This window comes from Nomia melanderi, chromosome 5 (genome assembly GCF_051020985.1).
Source record: "Nomia melanderi isolate GNS246 chromosome 5, iyNomMela1, whole genome shotgun sequence".
NCBI lineage: Eukaryota > Metazoa > Arthropoda > Insecta > Hymenoptera > Halictidae > Nomia > Nomia melanderi.
Window position 1 is genome coordinate 17,382,719 of NC_135003.1, and position 27,043 is coordinate 17,409,761.

Here is a 27,043-nt window from a genome sequence, read left to right on the forward strand (position 1 = left end):
CATTCCTGATTTCTTCTCTTCGATTATTCGGAGGATCAGATGATTCAGGAATTGAAGAAATTTAGCAATGCGAACTGAATTCTGAATCGAGGGAAAGGTCGATGGTCTTGGAGTTTCTATAGAGAAATTTCGAGAAGCGTCTGGTTTTAATTTTCCTGATGCTATTACTTGCTGTAACAGCGTGAAATATGTCAGATTATTGAATGCTCGTAATCTATTAATTAAATCAATCGACGGTTTTAATGGAACATTCCAAGAAATGTTAATGAAAACGGGAATATTGAAGGGATTTAGAAGAAATGAAGGGATATAAAACTATTTATAGTTTCATTCGCGTTCGATTGGTCAGAGGGTCGCGACGAGAGACTTTCCGAGGTGGCCGAAGCGTTGCAGGACACTTTAGCCGCTTTAATATTTACCAGTTTTAGTTGTCCGTAGGGTGAATCGATATGAAACGACGGTTCAGAAACAATTTCCCTTCGAACGGACCGAGCATATTGTCGGCGGCGTATTGGACTAAGTTGTCGCTCTATTTAATCACATCTCCATCGCTTACCTATATTGCAATTTAAACTTCGGCCGCGAACTTTATTCATTATCTCCTATTTGATCGCAGTTTGCGACAATATATGAACGTCGGGGCTCGTGGCTCGGCCTCCTCCGCAGAAAATTCCGCCGCCGGTGTCCGTTTTTGCTCCCGCCGCCGCTTAAACGCGGCTTCCTTTCGTTATACGTCGCCATCACGGAAATTGGACGCCTCCTCCTTTTCATTACACACCGTTATCGCACTTCCGAACTCCCGCATAGTTTCTGGTGAACAAGTTAACAACAAGTTACAAATACGGCTGCCGGGGTATTAGAACAGAAATTCATTAACACCTGCTAGAAAGATTCCTAGACATTCGGACGGTCCAGGTGTTCCACGTCAGTCCTCTCCGCTCGGAAATTGTATCCCTCCGTGTGTCTATCTTATGCGCTTTGAATTTCTTACGCATTTTTCCCTCGGTAACTGTATTGTTACGATGTTGTGATCTGAAATGCATTTGAAAAATAGTTCGTTGAGCGCAGTATAAACGATTCTTCTTACTAATAATATGGAAAATAATTTATTTGAAAAATATCTTGACGAGGAATCACTCCTGCGAAGAAAACTAATGTCGAGTCACTCTTCCGTTCAAGAAGTTGAATGAAAACTATTTTATTTTAATATTTTATCAATCACGTTGCACGGAATACGATATTGAACATTGAATTCTATCATTTTGTCAAAGCAAACGGAGCCACCTATCGGGCGCAAAGGGTTAAAACAGCGTCCCATCCCTCGGGAGATAATCAGCGTCCCCGTTGAAATTCCGCCTTGTCGCCTGGAAAAAGCTGACGGGGCGGTTTCGTCGATCCGTCGAGGCTCGATCTCGATCCCTGGCGGCGCGATAGGCCTAGCCGGTCGCGAGGGTCGTGAGCATGGCCCTCGAACTGCACCGAGTGGCGAAAAAACGCTCTACAACGGACCGCGGCCTCGCGGCACGTGTTAAACGGCAGTAAGGCCTCCGCCGTGTTCCCGTCGATCCTGATAAAGAGCTGGATACTGTTTGTGCATCGTAAATCCCGTATTATGCCGCGTAATTAATGCAATTACGGGGAAACAGGGTTACGGAATAATGAACCGCGGTCCGGATTATCGAGGCGGAGCACACGCGCGCGGAATCGGGGAACGTTCGGCGAGCTGGTTCGTACTTTCTTGTCGATCGTGCGATTGCAATGATCGAAATCGAGTGTCTTATCAGCTCGACCGACCGTAGCTGTTCTTCGTTAACCCTTGCCGTACTATTTACCTTCGCCTCTAAGCTGAAGTACCACTTTACTATCGACAATTTGGAAATGCAACAAAATTGTCCATCCTACTTCAAATAGAAATTTTATTTATAATACAATGATAATAGCAAAATAGTTGTTTGCTTTGATCCGTGGGTAATGAATAACATCGATTGTTGTTAAATTAGTCTAGAAACCTTCATCGCGAGTCTCACTCATCATTGTACGTCAAGGGGTTAATAAGTCGTCGGAGATTTCGAGTGAAACGAAAGAATCGGCGATTGGGATAATTTTCATGTTTCTTTTGAATAATGGTGCCAGTTGCATTGTTGTTAGTTAATTGTATAGTTTGTTTCGTAGTTTTGTTATTGATAACCGTTAGAAGAGTCTTGTGTTAATTTCTCGGTAATAAGGCACTCGGAACGTATCATGAAAACAGAAGCTGCAGCGTCGAAATGGTCCAGTAATAAAGTTTCAAAGAGCATCCACGAATTTAAGCATTTCCGACGTAACGCTGGGAAATACTTCTGCTCTGTTTCGGCTTTTACAGGTGCGCCTCGCTCGCAGGACGAGTTGCTTAGTTGCTCTTCAGTTGTCGTTCCGGTCGCGTCGTTAACGCGGCAAGCACTTTTTTTATCGAGCCTCGTGACGTTGAAGTGTCGCGTCGTTGCCCGTGTACAGCGTGTTTCGGGGATAGCAGCGCACCCGAGAGCCAAATGGTTCCTCGCGCGAAAGTAGGTCGAAATTGCGGAAAGTAACCGGCTGTTGCGAACATCCTGTTTTCGGGGGAGTCGAAATAAATATTCGTTGGGCCCGGGAATAATCGAACGTGGCGTGACTAGTGTGTCTGAACATTGCTCGACTATTCTACTTGCTACCTCTCGCGAAGAAACATTCGTTATCTACCAGTACAAATATATCTGATAAAAATCAAACTTATTTGAGTACACATTGTACACTGATTCGAATATTTTGCTACAGACAATGTTACAATCTTACTATATTAGCACCAGAATTTCACCCATTTCCGATTTCTCCTTTCACAATCAGTGAAAAGCTACAAATGCTGCAACTCGATTCAGCAGTACCTAAATTAACACTTAGCCAATCGAATGGAGATCTCCCACTTTTCATTTAGCAACGTACTGCCTTTTACACTATTTATCTTTTGTTATTTAGTAAGTCTTGACGTAGGATTATTTGCAATTCATCAAATACACTGAATGAGTTCAATTAAAGATAATGGAGAAGGTTGTAGTTATATTTCTTTCCAGGCGGTCGTCCAAGCGTTAAGATACAAGTCCCTCGAAGCATTATAGAATAAATACTCTAACAATTCTCACGCGAACCCGACGAAAAGTCAACTCGACAGCCGAACGGTTCCACCGGCAGAAGACTGAGCATCGAGATACCGTTCGGCGCTGGCGTCCCGCGACGCGCCGATAACGAGCGTTCTTATTTCATCGGGCGAGCGCGATTTCTCCGCGAAGCGGGGCCGGGCGATAAACGGGCCGACGAAACGGCGAATCGACAGCGCCCGCGGCGAACGATAAGCCCGATATAATTCTCAGCCGGCGCGAACGAACGAACGAGCGAGCAGACGGGGCGCGAGGGAATTTCATAAATGGCCCGGGCTCCGTATTTCTAATCCCGACAAAGTCTCGGGAATTGCTCGCAGCGCGAATCTGTTTCAACTTACAGGTGACCCTTTGTCACCCGAAACCGTTTAAGCTGCGAGCTTGTAGCCCGGAGACCGCGGCCCAATGAAACGAGCCGGGATCCGCAATTACCACGGTCGTTTACGTCCTTAATAAAGCGAGCCATTATCGCGAAGTGTCGCGGCGGAGAAGCGGGGCCAGGGGCGGGGAACCGGGCAAAGACGCGTCGCGTCGGCGCGAGTCACCGCACCGCCGTCCGATGATGCCGCAGCCCGAAAGGACTTGTAATTAAGCAAAATACGCGGCCGGTTTCACCGCGGCGACGCGTCCCGCGCCGTTTGTCCGCGCTTTGATCCCCCGACTCGCGACCCGGAGACGCGGCTCCTCTAACGAGATCGCGTTAATCAGTTTTCCGAGGGCAACAGGCTGTCTCCTGCATCGCTGGACTGGCTCCTCTCGAGTCAACTGTCCGCTTCGTCTCGGGAGCTTCTTTATGTACGGTGTCAAGATAATTCAACATCTAGCGAAACATAGGAGACGTGTCTTTCTAGTTTACTATTTTATACGTATTAGGACAACAAGGGGACAATTTTACGATACGGGAAATTATTCTTAGAGATGTTCGTAAAAGTTAGCTTTCGGTTCAGCTTAGAAATCAACCATTGTCTATTTTTTCAGTCCAGGTATCGTAGAGTCGTGTTCCAGAGGGTCCGTTAGAATTTTAGAAAAAGTGTCTTCGAGGATCTTGACCTAATGGAATTTCCCAGCGTTGCCAAGCATTCGTTCAGCATAGCGACCAACTCCGTCACCCCCTACTGAGAGGGGATGATACAGGACTAGGTATCATGCTTAGGAAGGGATAGAAAAACCGCCCCTGAGGTCCATTTCAGTCGGATTAGAAACAGACGAGTTAGAACCACTTCAGAAACCTCCATTCATGGAGGTATATCACTTAGTCATTTATCAATCAGACATTTAGTCCCAATATTGGGTCCTTCGAGAAAAATTCAGCGTACACTCGAAAGTGCTTTACAATAGGTTCGATTACGCTACGCGCAAGCGTATCGGCGAATAGTAGATCACCAGTCGATAATACCACGCATTAGTAGATGAAACGACCGGATAATTGGCCGGGAAACGTGAAAGCTCGGTTGAATTTCTGAGAGCATTAAGCGATCTCCGGTATGAATTTTATCATTTAAACCGGCGGAATGGACGGAGATTTATTCTTTTTCTGAATATACGTTGCTTCATGGAATTAAAGGGTTACGTAGTTGTAATGGAAAAGTTGTCGGTCTTCGAGCCGCTGTAACTTCGTAATAAAAAAGTCACGCTACATTCTGCGCGGGCTGATTATAAAGTTACCGGGCTCCACGTATCGGAAATTGTTCCTTTTCTTTTCAATTTAATTGCGGGAAACCACGCTCGAAGCTGAAAGTTATTCACCGGCAATTTTATCCGTTTTGCAATTATCCGGGCGCGTTTCGACGCGGACGAAAAGTCTGGCATGATTATTTCGTCGAACGGTTTTTCATACGGTTTACCCGCGGTGTAAAAAGGACAGGGCGAGCGAGCAGAACAGGCGGCGGAACTCCCGCGACATTTTTCCCAGCGCGCGCGAGCCTCGGCTGTTGGTCTTTTTCTACGGCTCGACTTCTTGTCTCCATATCTCGCCGGCTCTTCGCCCGGTAACTTTCTCGGCTCGCGGTACAAGTGGCCGTCAGATAAAACTCGTGGAACTGAAGTCCCCGGACACGCGAGTTTCGCACGAGTTCGCTGCCGATAAGGGAGTAGCAGCGAGAACTGCTCGAGCCTTCCGGGCGGGACGATCCCGCTTCCCTTTTCCTTTTTAACTCCGTTAAATGAAATGTATCTTCCCCCCGATTAATTCTGCTGCCGCGTATTTACACCGATAACGCTGTCGCGAGACTCCCATTTAATATAATGCAGAGGTGAAAATCTGCCTAGGAAATTCTCTCTGAATTTCGCGGCCAAATTGTGTTTCCTCATAGAAATCACGGAGGTACCGTTAAAATTTCTATCTACCGTAGAATGCGCGTCGGTCGATTCACCAGAGTCGAACGAAATCGGAAACCCTAGACGGATCGCTTTGATTCGACGGTTCCCCTGTCGAATCAAGTAAAAAATTAACCAGCGCGAAACAGCAGAGACATCCGCGGTCCATTTATTATAATGGAATAAAACCGTCGCGTGTTTTGCTTCGTTTTCGAGAAAATTCAATTCGAGCCTCGATCGAACATCGAACGGCACTTAGCGGGGGCGCGTCTGTTTCATCGGCGTTTCTACTTGCTCGAGCAAAAATGCGCGGCCGACAGGTAAATCTTCGGCCGGAATTCCCTCGAAAAATAAAGCTGCGCGCTAACGAACGTTTATTCTGCGTTTTCGATCCGCGTCCCGGCGCGGGCTTAATGGTAACGAGGCTCCGCGTATAATAGATCCAACGGGAAACACGGAATTGATATGCATGGAAGGGACGACGCGAATTAGTTGCCGTTAAAACACTAGTGCCCGGGGTTATCAACGATCGCGAGTGAATATCGGGCCCGCGAGGACGCACGCGAATGGGCGAAATTAATATTTCATACATAGAAAAACAATAACGCGTATGGCAACGCGAACGAGCTAGCCCCGGCTAGCGCTCGCTCGCGCGCGCGCAGCAGCAGCGCCGGCTCGGTCGGATTTAATTCCTTAAAAGCTAGTGCATTTCGAGATCCAACTTTTACCCGGCGCCGCGCGTCGGCCGTCCATTTGCTTTGCCGCGGGAGGAGCCGTTGCGAATGAAAGGTAACGAGGGGCAGCCGTGCATTCCGCGGAATAAAAATTTCCTTAATAGAAATCCGTCGTCGCGAGGATTTCCCCCGGTCTCCTTGGAAAACATTTATTGTTACTTTCGCGTCGCAAAAGGGCTTCGCGCAAGCTTCGGCTTCAATGCGAGCCAGCTTAATGAATAATCCGCGCGATGTTTAATCTTAGAAAGCGAGCTTTATACGGGAAGAAGCAATTATCAAGCAGAGACGCGTGCAGAGGGGTAACAGGCGACGTTGAAATCGCGACGAGTTCCGCTCGTTTCATCGCGTAACGTATTCGTCCGGGTACTTTCCGAATTATTCCGAAGCACGGAATGGCGGTCCTTTCTTTCGCGCTTCGGGGCCAGTCGAATATTAATCGGCGAGAGTACACGGACGATGTCTGGTAACGAGTCGTGGTCGATAATTAAAATGAATTTCGGTTCCCCGTGAGCTGACGTCGCTCGCCGGCCGATGTCAAAAGCAGGCCGGCCGAAACGCCGTCGCTAAGTGTTGAACAGGATCAAACGTATCTCCTTTCCAGCGCGTAAATAATAAAAGCGTTCGTTTATCCAGCTTCCCGACAAGCCATTAATGGATTTCAGATAAAAGCAATCCGCTTTTTGACCCGACACCGGACGAATCGCTTTATTCCCGGCGAAATGACGCGATAATTTAATCTCCGCTGTTTATTAACCCCGCGGAAAATTCCGCGACGAATCTCTGCGCGCCGCTGGAATGCTCCAGGTTCCGGAAGGTGTTTCCTTTCGTTCCGAAGGAGAACCGGGCTCGAATATTCACCGGTCGTCCGCGGAAACGCGTGAAATCGCGCAGAGGGAAAGCCATCGGGCGGCCGCGATAAAGTGGAAAAGTTCCCGGGCTGACAAAAATCCATCTGTCCCGCGGTCGACGCGTCGGAACGGGACTTCGTATGAATAACAGAGAGAACGAGCCATCAAAAATTCCGCGGAACTCGACGGGAAAGCCCGGGCCACGAGAAAAACGATGCCCGTAAACTGTTCACGGTCCTGGGCCGCGTTGCGCGCGGCTCCGCTCTCGCGCTGCAGGGACAGACCCGGAAAAAATGTCAGTTGGACAAGGCAAGTCTTTTCATTCTTCTTTTTCAATGAGGCGGTTTGTATCGCGACACGCGAATAAATATCTCGAAATGAGTTTCAACGGAGAACGCCGCCCGGTCGCGTAGCGTCTCTTTCGCGAAGTTTCGTCAAAACTTCAGCCTCTCTTGTAAGCAGCCCTCTTTCGTTTTCAAACGCGATTAACCAACAATCGATGTTATTCATTACCCACGGATCAAAGCGAACTATTTTGCTATTATCATTGGATTATAAATAAAATTCCCACTTGAAGTAGAATGGAGAATTTTGTTGCATTTCTTCCAAACTGTCAATAGTAAAATATCACACGAACCTAGTAACGAAAGTAAATAGTACGCCAAGGGGTTAAATTTAGCGTATACATTAAGACAACGTCGATCGCATTGAAACTTCATTTTTAGATACAATAATTCTATCACTCAACAAAGGAATCCCTAAAACATCCATGATTCTAACTTCGTAATTAACACGTAACGTTTAACCCTTTGCACTCGAAAAATTTGTCACTAGAAATATTCAATTTACTTTTATAAGGTATAGATGACATTTCTTTCAACTTAACGAGGAATCTACTCACAAAATAGGGGGAGCAATGGGTTAATCAGACAACAATTGAAATATTCCTTCTCTATTGAAATTACAAGAACCAGATCACTCGAGACGTTTCGAACTCCATCGAAAACCCTTCGCCAAGACGCTCGAATCGAGGCGAAAATCAAGCGCAGCCGAGAGACCCCGCGACTCCGCAAGAAAGCTTCCGTACGAGCGAAAAGATGGCGAGCCGGCGGGAACGCCGGGAACGTGGCGCAGCGCTAGAGGCAGAAACATTTAATTCCGTTTGCGGCGAACGTAGAATGACGGCCGGGCCAGAATAGAAGATCGGAGACAAATGGTCGCGCATACTTAGCGAGCACTTGACTGTGACAAACTACCCCGCATATACACCGGGGTAGTCGGTGGAAACGCGACCTCGCACCGAAACGCAGCAACTTGCTCGCCGGTCGAGGAGCCGCTGCTGCGGGGCGGGTAGCGGGGCGGGGGACAGCCTCGTAGCTGCGCCCCGTTGTTCGTAAATTGTGCTACGCGGAATGCCGAGGCGTCGTCGGGCTTCTGCACCGTGGTTTAAACCCTTGCGGATTGTCGGGATGGGAACGGGGAAAGGCGAGCCTGACGGTGATGGCGAGCGTGGCCGAGTAGATGAGAATTTTATTGCTTCGACGTTGCTCCGTTGTTTCCCCCGCTTTTTTCCCTGCCCCTTCTTTCTGTTTAACCGCGGCGGCCCTTGCTTTTTCCCGGGTTCGCGGCGCTGTTTCCCGTTCGCCCGGCTGAGCGGGATTATTCCGCTCTCCGTTGCTTCCCGTTGCTCGACGTTCGATTCTGCGAGCTCGTCGTTCCTTTCACTTTCAACTGCGTTTGTAAGTAAATCGGCTGGACGTCGGTTTTAGCGGATCTTGATTCGGGAGATGCAGGTTTGTATAATTTTATTCGTTCGGGAGGTTGATGTCGTTAACACTAGAACTACCGAGCATTTAATACGATTAATGTGCAATTCCCATAAAAATTGTAACAATAGATTATTTTCAGTTTCTTCAGACACTCATACTACTGAAATGAAACTATTAATTTTCAAAATGATTTCGAATATTCAATGCTTCGAAGATATCAATAATTGCTCAACGAAAAAACCGAAACCGATAGTGAGAAATTCACGGAACTGTCGACTGTTTTGTATTCATTGGTGTAAATTATAAGGATCTATTGAGATTTCTTATATATCCATCAAAGAATTTTACTAGAGAAATAGTAGAATAATAAAGCATAAGAATAATTGTGGAAACAGGAAGCTCACAATGAATCATTTCGATGTATCTAGTATTTCTAGTAACACTAGATCGAAACCGTTCAATTTAACGGATACCGAATGTTTTAAACGTTATTCGTAACAGTCCCAGTCGACTCTGATTCGTGCAATTACGCGAATGGCATTGCAATACTCCAAAGCTACAATTACCGCGATTTACATAGACGACTATACACGTAGTATAAACGCCCGTAAGTCTATCGTTAAAAAGCTAGCAAAAAAACAGTCGAAGAGTGTCTATCCTCCGAATCGAGAAGAAGCGTAGCATAATCCGAGAAATTAATAAAGCTCGATCGGTTACGTCGGTAATCAATTCTAGCCAAGGTTCGCGGGGGTTGCTAACAACCCTCAGATCGTTTCGACGTGCGATAAAGTGGAACGCAAACAATCGGTCGCCGGTGTACGCGTTTACATCGATAGTCGGGGGGGCTGGAAGAGGAAAAAGAAGAATAAGGGAGGAGAGGGAGGCGGTTCATGAATATTCCGCCGGACTCCGCGTGCCCTCTGGTCGCCGGGCATTTTCCAAACGGCCGAGACAAAGCACTTTGATACGCTGCCAGACGAAAAAGAGACCAGCCGGCGCGCCGCTCCATCCAATGAATCTGTTCGCCGTTTACTCTGTTGCTGCTTTTAATAAACCTCGTTACACGCGTTGCTGACTTAAAAGAGCGTCTTAAATAACGCGCCGGTGATAATTATTTTCGTGGGTGAACGCTTGCTTGATAGATCTCAGGGTAATATTTATTCTTTTTACCCTTAGCAGTCCTATGTCGAGTCAGACTCGACATTTCATTTTATTGCGACCTCTGCCTGTTTCAACAATATTTTCTACATTTATTTGTGGTATCACAATTGTACCATTTAAAGGTAACATTTCAAGGTCTCCCAAATATTCTTGAATAAATAGAGTGGTGACTGAGAGGCATCTTTCGAGTGCAAAGGGCTAAGTTCCTAAGCGTTCAAAGGGTTAAGTTCCTAAGTCCAAATTTAACTTTGAATATAATCATGAAACGGCGATTCTTACGTCGCGAATACATTCCTAGACACGCGGGACACCGATAGGAAAGTATAATCGCGAGGATTCAGCTGGCGGAAAAAAAAGAACGAATTGCGCGAGTAGAAATCTGTCGCAATTATGCTCGACAGGGATCCGCTCGTTTTCGAGGCAACAAATGGAAGTCGGGCGAGAGCCGCGTAACGATATTGGGGCGGCCGGCATGGAACGATCGAATCGACGAGTGTCGGGTAATTTTGTTCTGTCATTATTTCGCGGATATCGACGTTCCCCGAACGACAGCGTTTTTATTATTCCTCCGCGTTTCCGGCGAGCTGTCGTTTTTAATATCGCTACGTGTTCGCTGTCATTCCGCGTCGGAACGATCGGCGCCCGCTCCTTTTATTCCGCGTAATCGTCCGCGGGCCGAACGTGCCCGAAACCGCTCCGTAAATATCGATTCTGCCGGGAATTATTTTTCGCGCGCGTGCACGCGCGAGCAGAAATTACAGCGCAAAAATGGATCATTAACCGGGCCGCGCGATTGTTTTCGAAAATTCGGTTACCCGTCCGGACCCGTTTTGTTCCGGCCGCGGCGGATTCGCGGATCGAACGCGCGCCGATTTCCCGGTTCCCGTAAGCGGGATCGTAATGTTATTATTATCGTTATCGTCCGGCTCAAAGCCCGCGCATTTTCCGCGCCCGCCCGCCTCCGACCGATGTAACGCTCAATAACCGTGAGGGATTAATCGTTCTTCCGAAAAGGGACGAAAAGCGGTTTACCCAATTACTTGTCGCGCGCCCTTTAACGATTTATCTGTTGCTCATTATTCGGCGGGCTGCTGGGAAACCGTGCTCCATTGTGAACAACTTTGCGATGCGTTTTTTCGCGAACGGCTGTGTCTATTGTTGGAATATTATATTGAAATAAATTCGCACTTGAAAATTTGTACTTGAGAATATTTTTTTCAATAAATATTCATTATTTTCTGATGAAATGTCAGTGCTATTTTTTGCAATTAACATAAAGAAATACCTTGCATAAATTAAGTGACTATTTTATTTCGATGTTCCATGTGCTCGTACATTTTATAAAATTAAATATTGAATTTTCAATTCTAAAAGGGTTAATATGTAACTCCTATAATAATTGTAATAAATTACTTTCAGTTTCCTCAGAAATTCGTTATAGTACTCAAGCGAAAGTATTTATTTTCAAGATCATTTCGGATATTCAGTGCATTTAAGATATCAATAATCACGAAACACAGTAGTCCAAGTGAAAAGCTCGGATATTAAAACGTTAATCTCGAAATCACTGGCATTCGAACGGCGGCGACAGCAGAGTTAAGATGTCAACTAGATTCCCCGAATTCTCCGAATTTTCTCGTTCACTCGTCTCGCGTCTATTATTTCAAGCTGTACAGTGGGATTAGCGCTTTGAAATTGGAGCATCAGGTTCGCCGGTTGAATAGGTGTTTACGCCCCGAGTAATGGCCACCTCGTACAACCTAAAACACTAAGTTTAGGTTCGGCGGTAATTTCAAGTTCCCATAAAGTTGTTACCATCCACGTACCGCATGTTCGGCCTCGCGTTCTCGCCGGTTCCGACTTAAACGCGTACCTCGGGATTTTGATTAACCCCTTTGTTTTATCATCTCTTTCGACGATTACGCTCACGAACGCTGCATATCGGTGTGCTAACTCGCTGGGAAGATATTAAGCTCTCCGTTCACCGCGAACTCCCGTTTACTCGGTTACTGGCCGCGCGCGTAAGGGAAAAATGGATCTGATTTTAATTTAAAAATAACTAATGATAATCGTATTCCGGCCCGAAACCTATTCGCCGCGCGTGCGGATCGATGCCGCGGAGCAAGGGCTTGAAATATTCGTGTCGCCGGTTAAAAACGTCCGATAATTATCGGTCATTAATTGCGCCGCGGCCGCGCCGGTAATTATTATTATATTTATCGCGCGGCCCGGCGACGAGTTTTTAATTCCTCCGGTCCCGATTCCCGGCCGACATTGCGTCGGTCCGGCTCGGCCCGGCGCCGTTTTTGTTTTTGTTTTTCCGACCCGCCCTCGCGTCACGCCGGATTTTTTTCTCGCGCACGGCCATTTAGCGAGGAAATTTGTCGGACGGTGAAATATCTCTTTTGTCCTCCGGTGCGACAGCCGGCTCTCGATTATTTCGCCGCCGACCCCGACAGCGATGCTCGCCACGCGAAAATCTCCGCGATTCACGCGGAGCTTATGCATTCCGAACATTCGCGGGATCGCAACAGTCTTCCAACGGTCATTCTCGTTATCGCCTCGTTCGCCGCCGGTGCCGAACGAAAGTGACCGGATGTTTGAGTTCTCGGGCAATCTCCGGAAGAAAATATCGCGGCTGTTGACTCGAATTTGAAGTAAATCTTACCGCGACTCGATGAATACGCTCCTTGGGATTAGCGGCAATTTTCGAAAGTAAATATCGCAGGTGTTTGAGTTCATCGGCAATTTCAGGGAGTACGGTATCGTGGATATTCGAATTCGCCGGCGATTTTTCGCCGAGAACTGCCGTCAACGATTTTCAGTTTACCGAAACGTTGGAAAAGGTGCTTTGAAGTGCGAAACGAAACTATCATAAACGTTTGAGTTAATTCTTTATTTTATTCCTAATTTACTGATAATTCAGAGTCTGCCAGTTGAAGCTAACTCAACCCCTTGCCGTACAATGAGACTCGCGATGAAGATTTCTAAACTAATTTAAGAATCAATGTTGTTCATTACCCACGGATCAAACAACTATTTTGCTATCAATGTACTATCTTCAAATGAAATTTCCACCTGAAGTAGAATGGAAGATTTTGTTGTATTCACAAATTGTCGATAGTAAGCACGATTTAAGGAAACAGTGAGAAAGAAAACGTTTCGAAGAGGCTTCCGGTCGGATCGTAAATCTCAGAGTTGAAATCGCCGGCAATTTGTTAAGGGGGGAGGAAAAAATGTTACATCAGTCACCGGGACAGCTAACAGCGTACAACGGGGAGCGTGTTACGCGGCGCGCACGCGTAATTGTTCCTGCCGCTGTATTCCAACGCGAAATAAGCAACTGCAGTCACGAACAAACTTGCCGTGACTAGTGGCGGCGGGCTCGGTGTTGTTTTTGGACCCGAGTAGAACTCCGGAGAATAACGTAGACCCGCGGCGGAATTCCAACAAGATTCCCTGAATTAATAAAACACAGGGAAACACTTGTAGAACGTTAACTCTATACCAAGACAGCCGCCGCGGAAGCATGCCGGTGGCAATTCCTCCGGTCGTCATCGCGGAAACTGTCTGCACGCGTCGCGAAAGCGCCGCGAAAGTATCTGAAATAAGAAACGATACCCGGCCGAAACGGAATATCCCCGATCGTTGGAAACATAAATCCCGGCAGTTTAATTCTGCAATTCAAATACTCGTTCGCCCCATTTCTCGCCGATAAAAATAAATCGAGAAACGAGAGATACGCGGCGGACCGGCGTGTTCGCCGCGGGTCAAATTTATTCCGACCGCGTTATCTAAACAGGAATTATGAAACGCCATTGTAAAAACTAATTCCAACGTACGGGACGATTCTCTGCGGAAGCGCCGCGCGATCTCGGGGAAAATACGCTGCTTGCTATTCAACATTCTTATGGAGGTTCTTTAGCTTCAAATCTCGCTCGAGGTTTGCAGCTATGTAGCGTTGCTTGAAATTTCATTGTCAACGCTTTGCACTCGATCTACTTAATTCGATATATCCAAACTATAAAATCTTTATGCTGAGGAGAGCTATAGCTCTTGTATTATGCCAAAATCAATGATAATTTTCTTAATATTCTTGAAGAAATAAATCAAAGTAAATTTACTTGAATAAATGTTATTTGATACTTTCCTCTAATACAATATTTGTGATCTCATTAGACAACTACTCTTAACTTTCTTGCATACACACCCAATCACCATTTTCGGTAAACATCCACAAAAGTTGTTCAGCATCCAAACGGTTCGCAACGCGTCGTACGAAACATCGAGACAAAGCAGCGTCGTGTTTCCCGTCCGATTTAAAAGCGTCGAATGCCTCCGATGAAAAAGCTCGGGGTACAAGGGGTTAACAGCATTATCGAAGGCCGTGTGTTTGCACGATTTGATAGATCGTTGCCTCCGAGCAGGGTTCCTCGCGAACAGAATCTCGGAATCGGTCGGGCGCTCGTCCCGCGATTCCCTCCGCCCCGATTCGCTCGCTTATTCATATTCATCCTTCTGACGGGAACGTTGTTACAGGCTCGCTAATAAATTCATATCGATCGGAGGGCGCTCGGCCGGGCGGAGAATTGAAACGGGAGAGCCCGTTCGTCGGTTTCGGTGAACCAGGCCACGCTCCGCGTTCCACGTGGCCGGATCAATCTAAATTCGCATTATTGCCGAGAAGCTAGGCGCGATACACCGTTCGATCCGACACCTAATACGGGTAATTCCGGTTTATTAGGCCGAACCGCATCAGGTTTCCGGTTTATTAGCTCGGAACCGCGTCCATCGTTCGCAACGAGGCACGGCCCGCGCGGCCGCTCATTCATCGATTCGGCTTTTCTCCGTTTCCTCTCCTCCCCCTCCGTTCGCCCACGTTTACTTCATTAATTCGACTGATCCGCCGAGCGACGGGTCCCGCGATCCGGAACACGGCGAAACTTCCTTTGAAACGGAGACAAATCGGATTCCGGCGCGGGACACCGGCTGCTCACCGAGTTTTGCGGCGCGGACGTCTGCGCCCCGATCCTCTAATCGCGCGCCAACGTACTTCTGATTCGCGCTGGTCGACGATTCGCTTGACGCGTGTTTGCCACGCTGTTGCTCGAGTGCATCGATTAACCCTTGGCAGATTGTTTTGTGATCTATCAGCAGCTGCAACTGATTTTTAGTATTCCTAGCGAAAATTAGAAATATAACATTTCTTCGATCTTTTATTCTCCTTAGTACAAAATTTGAATGTGCGAATCTAATAATTTTAGGGTAGTTCCTTTGAGATTCATTCAAATATTTAATATAACTGGTGCAATATCGAAGCCTACTGAGTTCAAAGGGTTAATGAATTAAAGGGAAAAAAAGCAATGCAAACGAAAGTAAAATAAAATTTAGTAAGGGAATATTTGCTCTCGATATTCTTCGGGTAAATTGGTATCTCGGTTTCTGGATTGTACGCGTGATTTGAAGTAAACACGGTTATTCGTTATTTATAATAGTAGTTTGCCGGTTAACAGTTTGTTAATTCGTTAGACGCGATTCAGTGATTAGAGGCGATTAGGGATCACGCTGTGATTTCAAGTTGCGCCGAATATCGATACGTTTTCATTTCGTCACTTGCGTGTTTATCTAATGTACGGTTTGCAAATAGTTTGAGGCGCATTGAATTGAGTGCCCAGTGCGTCGATGCGTATCAATTTGCAGCGTGTTTGACGTTTGTTTAATTAGGATTCGTGACTGATCGAGAGGGAAGCGGGGTACAATTTCCGACGATGAATGGAACGTTTCGTTTTAACGCGGAGTTAGAAGTTACGAGTCGAAAGTATCGGTTGTCGCGGTACTAATCGTTTCAGATTCGCGTACGTTCTTTGCTGTAAGTTTTCGAGACTCTATGAATAAGTCAGAACGATTATTATAGAGTCCCGTCGTCATTTCCTTGCGAGAGGAGCTTCCGAACTTGTTATACCGACTTATCAGCGAACCTTTGATGGACTGTAATACTTGTCAAGCTGATTATTTTGGTAGCCTCGCGGGAAACTCCGGTTGATACACTTTTGGAAACATTTATCGCGTCACCCTCGAGTTCAAGCATTTATTTACGCGGTAGCCAGTGGCTCGCAGCGGCGTCGTTAGCGAAATAAATTCACTAATTGACGGAACTTTCAACGGCAGATCGCTTAGTGCAAGAATCAATGCACCTAATGCCTGGCAAACTTGAAATCCGCGATAATTATAGGGTAGAATTATAGAATAATTAGAAGACAGATTAAAAAGAAATTATTCGCGTGACCCGCGGGAGCGATTGTAACCGTCGAAGTTTACAGATTTCCATGAAAAGGGTGTCCGGCACCGGCCACCCGGAAAACATTGATTCATTCAATTATTCATGGGCTTTTGGAGTTGTATTTAATATTTTTAACCAGACGAACGGTCAGCTTTTCCCTTTTTAATATCAATCCTGTGAAATCGAGAACATTGTTTACCGCGTCCCTATGAAAATCTCTGGCTACACGGTTCACACGCGTTCACCATGCACATCGGCCATCCGAATATTACATTTCATTGATTCGATTTGTTTGTACGCGGGAAATGGGATCCCTTTATAAGACCAATAATGGCTCGAGATTCAATAAATGACACGCGCACGTATCGATACGGGCAAGTGAGGAGAGTCCAACGGAAATAAAGAAACAAGGAATGCAAACGGAAGTAAAATCTAATAAGATATTGTAGAAGTAAGTAGAATATTATTTATACTCAAGATCCACCTTTCCATTATCTTATAGTAACACTATAATATGAAACAGAAACGAATAAAAGGGAATAAAGCTACAGAATAGAAAGCAGTGTAATCAGGATGGAGCGCCGCGTCGAAAATAAACGTGCATCGATTACGTCTCGCGAAATGAATTAGAGCACGAGTCGAAAAGACGAGGAAAGATCGGAACCTGATAACCGAGGAGGCGTTGCGAAAGTTTCCCAGCCTTTTCGCCTCTGTATCGCCATTTCCCGAGCAATTCCATTTCTCGCCGGCTCCGTCGCCGGTGGAGGAGCGAGTTCAAGTCGACCGGTTCAACAGTTGTTTATATTTCAAAGCAGGTGCGCTATTTCAGCCTGTCGCCGTTTCTGCTCGATGAATTTTTCAATTAACCTCCGCCTCGGATGGGGCCGGGAACGAAGAAGCCGGGGACGACGGCCGCGAATCGGATATTGGACGAAAATCGAGGGCGATCGGTTCCTCGCCGACGCCGTCGCCTCGCGAACGCTTCTTATTTTAATTGGACACGCTCGAAAGTATTCCCAGTGAATACGGAACGCGCGCTGATTCTCGCCGTTCAAAATTAACAAACGCGAAGATCGACCCGACGCGTGTTCCTTCGATGATTTTTCAAATTAATTTCCACCCTGTACGTTCCCTCTTTAATTCGCCGGGCGAGTTTCCCGCTTTCCTAGTTCCCGGTCGTTCGAAAAACGTCTACGCGGAATAATTCCGTAGCAGAAATAATTCAGCGCGGGTTTAACCGCTGCCGAGCAACTATTCGAGCTTTTCGAACGCTCGTTTAACAAATGAAACATTAAAACAACCATCGAGCAACTCCGCGAGTGGTTTGAAATTGGAAATCTCACTGGAATGATTCGAAATTCAAGAGTATATTCCCGGCGCGTCCGGTTATGGACAGGTAACTAATTATAATTCCCGACGAACGGCCGGATCGTCGCGGATGCGCGGTGCCCACCCGGCATGGCTCGTTTAACGAGAGAAACGGGGCTCGGCCTGATAAATAATTTCGGCTGCTCGCGCGCGAGCGCGCGCGGCGCACGACTTTGAATTTCGGGGCGCGCAGCGATTCGCCGCCGCCGCCTTTGATCGCGGCAACGGAGACATCCTTTCTTCTTCCAGAAGAGTAGAACGATTTAGGCCCTCGAGCGTTCCCGAAATTCCAGAAGGAATTGCTCGTCTCCCGGCTTCCTCCTTCCGCCTCGTTTCTTCTCGGTAACTCATAACGAAATGACAGAGTGACTCGTCACCGGCGCTCCTTTCCGTCCTCCCCTTCTCTCCCCCCCGCCGCTCCGCTCGCCGTCTCTTTCACCCCGTATTTCCTCCTCGACCCGTCCTTCGCGCGGATTTTCTTCTCGTTCTTGCTCCTCCTTTCTTCTCCCGAGGTATTCTCGTCTCTCCCCACGCGAGCGACTATAATTTTTCATGCCGCTTTCGTCGAACGTCGAGCCGAATTCGCGCGGTTTCCGATGAGTGTAAAATATGAAGTTTTCCTCGCGAAAGGGCGCGTCTCCGTGGACGAGCTTCGGTCAAATGGAAATCGAAGCAGAGTATTTTTAACCGTTTGAGTGACAAATGGCGCTTTTGCATTACACCGTCTAAAAGTGTCGCTCGATCGGTTCGTAGAATCAAATTGACTCTGTCTTCCTTTTAATTATTTATTTTTATTTTTGTTATTACCCGCTTGGAAATTGAAAAACCGAACGATCGCGCTATTTACAGTCTTTCCATGTAAAAATAGAGAAACGTAATTCCACGTTTTTAATTAATTCCTTAACCAAACGGTCAAGCTGCACCCGGCATCGCTCGTTCGTTAAGTTCCGAAATATTTGGGATACCTTGAGCTGCTCGATAATATTAACCCTTTGCTGTCGACATTTCGCCGAGATTGAACTTTCATGTTTAAAAGTTGCAAACAATTGATTTAACTGCAACAGCGAGAAATCGGTACACGCGAACGCGTACGCGATAGCAGCCGGTAAAGCGTTAAGTAAATTGTTTATTTATACACCAAAGCGTTCCCTAAATCATCCGCCGCTTCTGTAACGAGTAAGAGCTCCGAGCATTCCTTTCGGAAAAGGTAGACGCGGTAAAAGTTAAAAATAGCCGGCGCGACGCCGCTTTAATTGTGTTCCGCGCGCGAGATGCGTCTTCAAAGTGGTGTCCGGGCGGCGGTGTACGCCCGCAATAAATTTCGGGAACGAGCTGCGAGGCTTTTGTTCGCCGTCGGGCGTTTCTTCGTCACTGTCACGATTTTAAATCGGTCGCCGGGCTATCCCGGCCCGCTGTTTATGCAAATCTCGACGGACGCCGCGCGTAATTCGATGTCGGATATATTTAACCGTCATCGGACCTTCCTCCGTCCCGAAGCCGCTCGGCCCCGCCTGGCCCCGGAATCGCGGAGGCGCGCGATTAATTTCGTTCCGGCCGGCGAGTGGTAAGCTCTCGCGGCGCTTCTCTCGTCGGTCCAGTATTTCTGGCGCCGCAACATCGAGCAACGACAGGCGCCCGATGCTCCCCGCTCGCCGCCGAGAATTCCGAATGTTTCGCGTCTGCCGGGAAAACGCACGGCCGGCCGATAAACGTTCTCGCCGGGAAATCCATTGTCAAATATTCAAGATAACGTATTAGATTTGAAAGAATATTCCGTCTGTTCTCCTCCGCGCGAGGATTTTCCAAGTTTCGCGCTGTTGAAGGCTCGGTTTATTCTTCTGCTGACTTAAATTAGATCTTCCGTCTGAAATTTACCGTCAGCGTTTTTCGAAAATATAGACGGTTTCGAGTAGAATTCTGTGCTAGAGTTCCGCGAACAGAACAAGGGTTAACCCTGTGCACTCGAAACTATAGGGTCTAGAATCTAATATTAAACGTTCTATAACCCGTCATTATGTGAAATATTGAAATAATAGTTTTGACCCTTAACCCCTTGCACTCGAGAGTGCGAGAAATGTACCATTTAACTTTATACTGCATCGATACGTGAAATATTGAAAGGAAATAGCTTTGTTCCCTAATTTATGTATTTCTTGATAAATTCATTTTAAAGAATCTCGTCTACATCTAATTAAAGTACTGAATATTTCAAGTGAAAAACTTCCGAGTGCACAGGGTTAATTTGCATCTCTTCGGAGAATGTTAAAGTACTGACGAAAAACGTTCGAACGCGAAGACAAATGAATACAAAGAACGAGCTCTAGATACACCGACGGTTTCGAACGTCAAGAATTGAAAATATCTGACGTTGCTGTGTGTCTCGAACTCGGTGTCGCGAATAGCGTTAAACGTCTCTCGGCAGACATGAACAATAACGCACGGTTTATTTTCGGTTAGCAAGCCATCTAACCGTGGTCGTCGTTCTTCTTTTTCCCGGGCCGTCTTCCAGCTTTACTCTCGCTCTTTATCCTTTGTCCCGGCTCTCGTTAGCCGCAGCCTCGCGCGGCGACTTTGCCGCGATGTCCTGCCGCCACCTAACAACTGCAGCTCCCCGTGTGTTTTCAAATAACACCTCGCTTAAAACGCGCGTCCGTACGTGCGCCGCCTGCGTTTAACTTCTCCGTGGCCCCTTGTTTTCCCTTTTCCTCTCTGATCTCCGCCATTTTCCCGCTCGCTCCCCCTTTGTCTTTGCGCACTTCTTCACGCGGCAACTGCCGGAGTAAAGACCTCCGCGCGTCGCGATGCGCGTGGCTGATGCACGCGACGACAGGTTTCGCGACGCTGCATCGATTTCAAGGCACCTGCTTATTATGATATATATTGCTGATCGACACTAGGCATCGTGAAACTCGTGACTCCTATTCTTTTCAGTTTATATATAATTAAAGTAATAATACAAATTTCGGAATGTTCACTTCAACCCCAGCGTCTGTTTCAATAATAGTTTCTACGACCCTCGCAAAAAGTAAAAGATTAGGAACCAAAGTGACTGGTTCTTCCATGGAATGCAACACGAATTCCTGCTTTACAGATAGTATCTTCATAGACAATATCAATACTTCAATCCTTTATCCTAATTTCTTTCATAACTACGCTACAATTCTCCAAAATAAAACAAATCCCAATTCTCCCATATCCACTAGTACCTCAGAACCCAAGAATTCATAATAAACTGTGCTTAATTCGAACGGATAATTGGATGACACTTAAATTTTGCAACTTCCACTTCAGCATCCACTTCGTATACTTCCTCGCGACTGTCTCGATATCGCGCAACAACGGGTTAAAAAATCCACGAATTAGTTGATCGTCGACAGCCGCGTTTCACTCGTGTAATCACAAAAAATCGTTAATTTCAAGTTCCGTTATCCACTCTCCGTTAGCCGCGTTATCCGAGCGCCGCCAACGGGAAGGAAGAACGATCTGTCTCTCCCGCAGATTTCCCCGCGAGGAGACAAAGAGAGAGGGTGAGTTGGGGTGAAACAGAGCCGTGTAAATCATGCAACGATAATGCCGGATGCCGGTGTCGCGGCGCAGCCCTCCGAGCGATACGTACGGCGGCACGAACGACGATTTCGAATTATCGCGGGCTCAAGGAGCGCTTCGATGACGAATCACCGCGGCGGAAGCGGCGGAGACTCGCGGAACGGGTACACCGCGGCAGATTAATAATTGTCGTGTTTTGTCGAAGGAGATTCGCCCGGCGCCCCGGCCGTGTCCCGAAGACGTGAGAAATTGCGATGGTTCTGTTGGTGCGGGGGTAATGATACGCGGTGTAATTTAAATCCTGATTTGCGCAGCGGCCCGGCAGATAACCGGGGTGGCTCGACCCGATACGAGAAACGGGGCGTTCCCCGATTAAGGGCTCGAACGTGGCCGGAAAGATTTACGTCGCGTTTTTTTCATTTATCAAACGATTCGTTTATATAGCGAGATACAGCGAGCATTAGATTTTATGAATATTATTATCGCACGTGGACACGTCCGTTTGCTTGACGATATTGTAGTATCTGGAATTTTTAGCGTAGATTAAGGTATTTTTAAGAAGTGTGAAGTTTTTCTCTCGCAGCTTCCGAACACGTAGAATAATTCCAGAAACATTAACTCTCTCGATTCTTCGTTTCCGAACTGAACCGCTTTGACTCGCGAATTAATTATTCCGAAGTAAACCATCATTACTCAAAATCCACCTTTTCATTATCTATACTATAGTAACACTATAATATTTTGCTTTCGTGGTGGTTTGAGTCGATCATCAGTTTTACGAATGCATCAGTCTGTCGGTGTTAGATTATTTGGAAATAATTGAGGAAACATTCAGTTGTATCGAGGTTTGCTTGTGACGTATAGAATATTCTATAAAATTTGATAGAGCTTCCGCTTAGTTGATTAGCAAAAATGCAACAGTCTCGAGCGAACGCCGAGCGACGAGCGACACGTTAATGGGCCGATTTAAATATTTACCGGAAAGTATATGGCCGGTGAAAGTCCGGGGAGTTGCGTAGGGAATTCATTCCGAGCGAGCAGTGTTGCAGTTTAGATGGACGCTTGAATAATACTGCCGCGCTTATTTAATACGGGCACTTATTAAACCTGACGTTTCTCGTTTCCACGATTTATAACCTCATATCCGCTAATTAAATCAAATATAACTTCGGGAAAGCCCCGTAGGACGCGGCGTAACGTCGATCATCATTACGAGAATGGCTTCTACTTTATGCAAAGCACTTTCAAAGAACACCGTGGCGCTTTAATGGAGTCAGGGACACGATGAGAAACCACGATCGACGCTAACGCGACACGGGACTTTAACGGAAAATTTCGCCTGCGTTCCGCCGCGCCGGATATCTGCCTCGTCTCGGATGGGACGGCTCATATCCTGTCCCCCGTTTCCACGGGGAAACAAGTCACGATCGGTTTTAAGCATCTCTCGCGAATGATTCGTACACTAGAACCTCTCGCGTATGATTTTTTCTGCAACTATACGCATCAACTTCATCTCGCTATTAACCCTTTGCACTCTTTCTGCAACATTTTCTAACTAGACAAAGACGATTTTTTTTTAAACGAACTCATAGGAAATCACAAGTGAATTGAGAAAGCTTCTTTATCCCAATATTTCACACACCGATGCATTATAGTTCAATATTAAATATCAAATTTTAGTTTCCCTGCATCAAATCAAGCGCTGAGAGTCACCTCTCAAGTGCAAAGGGTTAATATTATCAAACTTTAACATCCCTTTTACTAATAATTACCAAGAACTCTAATTTCTCTGTTCATCATAGATACGTTCACTTTAGAAGTCAAACTTTTTGAATCCAAGCGCTAAACTCTCAATTCTATGTTCTAATTTCTTGGAGCTACGCGCATCGAGTAACATTGATTCTCGTTGAATCCTAGGACTCTAAGAAAACTGACTGAAGAGGTTAAAAACTAAGAGGCTCTGTTTCGTCGGAATTTTCCGCGGCGTTTCCGCGTGGTTTAGAATCTATTACCATAGATCACGGTTTGCTAAAGCAACCACTGGACGTTTCTCATCCGAAAATCTCCTTAAAACGGTCGTTGCGACCCGCGCCATGGAACAAGAGGGCAACAACGAGGTATTTCCCGTGACATACGGTCTATTAGGACTAATAATAGTGACTGGAAGAGGCGCGGACTCTCGTGTAGTTCTTCCCGAGCGACGTCGTACGTCTTTCCGGCCGGGAACCGCCGCTTCGTGCGCGGACCACCGTGAAAAAAACGGAACCGCCCCCGCGCCGCGCTGGCGCGGCTCGTTTTACACGCCGGGCGCGCCAGCCACGCGATCTCGCTTCCCAATCCTCACGTACGATCCATGAATCAATTAGAATCGCCTCTCTTCCGTTCGGAACCACCGTCACGCGAGTGTCTTATAAAAAGAACCGGAGGTTCAATGAAATTTGTTCCGGCGACAGGTCTATAGCTGACGATGGAAGTAATTGGAATCGTGGCTGTTGATAGTCAGACGAATGGTCGTGAAATTAACGAGTTAATGATCGGTTTGAAATCGATGCAAGACAAAATTTGTTGTAGAGGCAAGGTATTCATGAGATACAGGCAAGTGTTAACCCTTTGCACTCGGTTTTTCACTAGAAATATTTTAATATTTTCTAATGAGATAAGGACGATATTTTGTGAAACTGACTCAATATTTCAATATTTCTCAAATTGATGCGTTATATAAGGTATAATATCAAATATCGGATTTGATAGTTTTACTGTATGAAATCAAGTGGTGAGTCACTTCTCGAGTGCAAAGGGTTAAAATTGTCATCGACCAAACTCTATTAACCCTTAACTCACAGGAATTACAGAAATTTGCAGAAGGCAGCTAGCACGATACTCAACGCGTTAATTGTAAACATTACACCAACAGTGGTAAAACTAATCAAATGATTTTCACCACTATATGCGCGTTGGACATAGAAAGTGAAAGCGCCATGGTGCTTATATCTCAGCATTGCTCCATTAAGGGTTAATTCTACATTGATTACTATGTCACTAAGTCTATGTTGATTCTACGTTAATTTCCATATCGATTCTACATTAATAGCTCCGCGTTAATTCTACGCTAATACCTCTATTACCCCCGAAACTCCGCAATCCCAGCGTAACCCTGAAAAAGCCGTATTCACACGTGACCCTCGGAACCGTCGAGTGATCAGTAACGATCGCGACTCTGCCCGCGTCGAATCACGACAGCCCGTTCTTTCGGATCGGCAATAAAGTCTCAATTCCGCGTTTCACGCGATTGCTCTCGCCCTCGTGCCTCACGAACCCGCTCGTCGCGAACGGGCGCATCTTCGCGTGTTCTTCATCGTTGATCGCGTAACAGGCTAATTAAAATGCTCGTTCTCCCGCCGCCTCCGACGAATCGATACTCCACAGTCTGTGCCGGAAGGGGCGGAGGGGAAGAAAAAAAGGAGCGAGAAATAGAGCGAGCGAGCGAGCGGGGGCCGGCGCCTCGAGAGGCAGGGACTCGAGCGAACTCGGGCCGGGACGACGGGTGAATTTTTAAAATTCCTTCAGGAACACGCGTACGCGGATCGCACGGTAAATCGAGGCGAAGGATATTCGGTATTCGATTGAAATATTCACCTGCCGTGTTCGAATTTCGAGATAGCCTCCCTCCGTCGCGCCGGCGGCCGGCGAGACCGGCCGCGCGCAACGTGCCGGTTTGAATGTTTCAATCCTCTCGCGCCCTCGTTACATAAACTGTTAATGTGCGGCGGGGCTCGCATATCGAGGGCCGCCGCGGCGATAAGCCCACCGCTGTCGTTGTAAATTGATTTAACGGCAGCCAGTTAACGCGCGAAGGGTTTCGCGGCAAGGCGCCTTCGCCGTTGTTCGCGTTCCTCTCCTAGCGTGTCTGTTCTCGCGTCGTTCGCGCGTACTTTCTTGAAATTTTCCTCGAGGAAACCGGTACTACGAGTGCGCTGGATCGATTCCTTTGTCATAGAGCAGCGCAGTCGTTCGACTGTTAGCGACTTCTCTTTTAGAACAGTTCGTTGACTTACGAACGCTCGGGACGTCGAGGTTTATTTACGTGTTTGTAACTTGCTAAATATATCAATATTCTATTTTTTAGTGCACACTAAAAGTAGACACTTACAGATATACGATTACGTCGTGTCCGCCGCGTCCGTCTCAACGCTGCAATTTCAATAAGATTTAGTTGTAACATCGACGAACGATGAAGTCGCACGCAAGTGAAACGAGTGGAGATTTAATCTGATTCACAGTGTTCCGCCGAGACGTTTATAGCGCGTTTAACCTACATCGGGTAATTTAAATGATTCTTTCCTAGTCTCTCGTTGGAGAACCCGTGCGCGTGTACGACAGACCGCAGTAATTCATTTTGGAACACAGACGTTCGGAAACGGGATAGCCCATTGTCCGCGGGTGAAACGTTAAAATAATCGAACCGGAGGACGCAGCTCGGCCACGCGACTCGAGACAGAAAAGAGAATAGCGCAGAGGTTCGTGTCTGAGAATCTGAAACGAGTCGCGGCGCCTGACAGCGCGGCATCGTATTGTTTTTGCCGCCAGAAATAGCGGGCAGAAAGCGCCGCGGCGACGGCGACGCCTCCCTTCCGTCGAACGCGGCCAAAACGAGGAACTCGCTTGTTGACCGCCGCGAACCTTCGACCACCTCTATTTCGGACGCTATTCTCCGCCGGGCTTTGTGAAGATTCCATCCCGGCGGTGTCGCGCGAACCGGAACGATCGTATTTCACCAGGCAACGGACTTCACTGACAGCGGGCATCGTTCAACGGCTGTACGCCGACTTTTATGAAACACAAATTTCAGAGTTTAACGTTGCATAAGCTGGACACCGGTCGACCGTAACGCATCGACTCGGCTTCGGTTTTCTACTTGGAAACGATGTAATCGGTGGTCTCTATAATTAGGAGATGGACTTCGAGACAAAAGGAGAATCGTTGGAAAGGAACAGTCTAACGTTCTGCATGATACACTGTACACTATTTCTTGGTGCTTGATGTCTTTAACACGTTCACGCCGGCGTGTACCACTGGTAGCTCACAGTAGATATCTCATTAGAGTGTTGGCTCATTAGACGTAGCGTCAAATATGTGGCTCGAGTGGTCTGGTAATTAGAAAACATTGCCATGTAGTTGAGAATTAAGTTACTTATTGATCATTTCAATATTTTTATCAATTTTGAGAATTCTTATTTGAGGATTAGAATTTTTCTATTGTCTTCAGTGATATGGAAATGGTACTGTAAAGCGTTGACTCCTGCGGAAACCTTCAAATTTTTACGCTTATTTTTTTGTAACAAAGGTAAGAAGGAATAGTTACTTATTTGATATCGCAATGCTTACACTATCTAATTATTTCTGAGGTATTTCTGTTCCCTTACATCCAGCAGGTTTCGCGCTGCAATATTAACGAACAGAGTTAGGTTTCAAGGGAGTAAAATTCCAGCCGAACGTCAAGTCGCATTCTGCGAAATGCGTTCGGTTACGGAAGATTTCTATCCGGCCGAAAGAATCATCGTGAAACGGTACTCGCGTCACGAGAACGCCAGCGACGACTGTTAGCGTTCCGTCCTCCGAGGGATGAACGAGCGAAACCGCCGGAACTATGCGAACTCGTGTTACACGAGGCTCTCATCGTCAGTTATCCGAACCGTCTTGTACCGCGACAGACATAGAACGTAAGGTCCCGTTGTATATGAGAGCGCGCCTGTTATTCGAACCGTTTAGGTGCTCCGCGAAGTCTAATGTGCCGCGTCGCTAACTGGATACCGGAATAATTGGACCTCGGAATCGTAGTTCCGCCGGACCC

The 27,043-nt window shown here is 46.8% G+C and overlaps 1 protein-coding gene and 1 long non-coding RNA gene across 4 annotated transcripts in view; one reads left to right on the forward strand and one right to left on the reverse strand.

Moving 5' to 3' along the window:
• LOC116424631 (uncharacterized) overlaps positions 1–27,043 on the forward strand; it is a 395,606-nt gene that overhangs the window by 202,036 nt on the left and 166,527 nt on the right. The gene's annotated exons all lie outside the window — the stretch shown is intronic.
• Positions 697–25,649, reverse strand: LOC143174565 (uncharacterized). The gene is made up of 3 exons (XR_012998716.1): positions 25,343–25,649; positions 880–1,032; positions 697–810 (listed from the first exon to the last, which is right to left on the reverse strand). It is a non-coding gene; the product is annotated as an uncharacterized LOC143174565 (long non-coding RNA).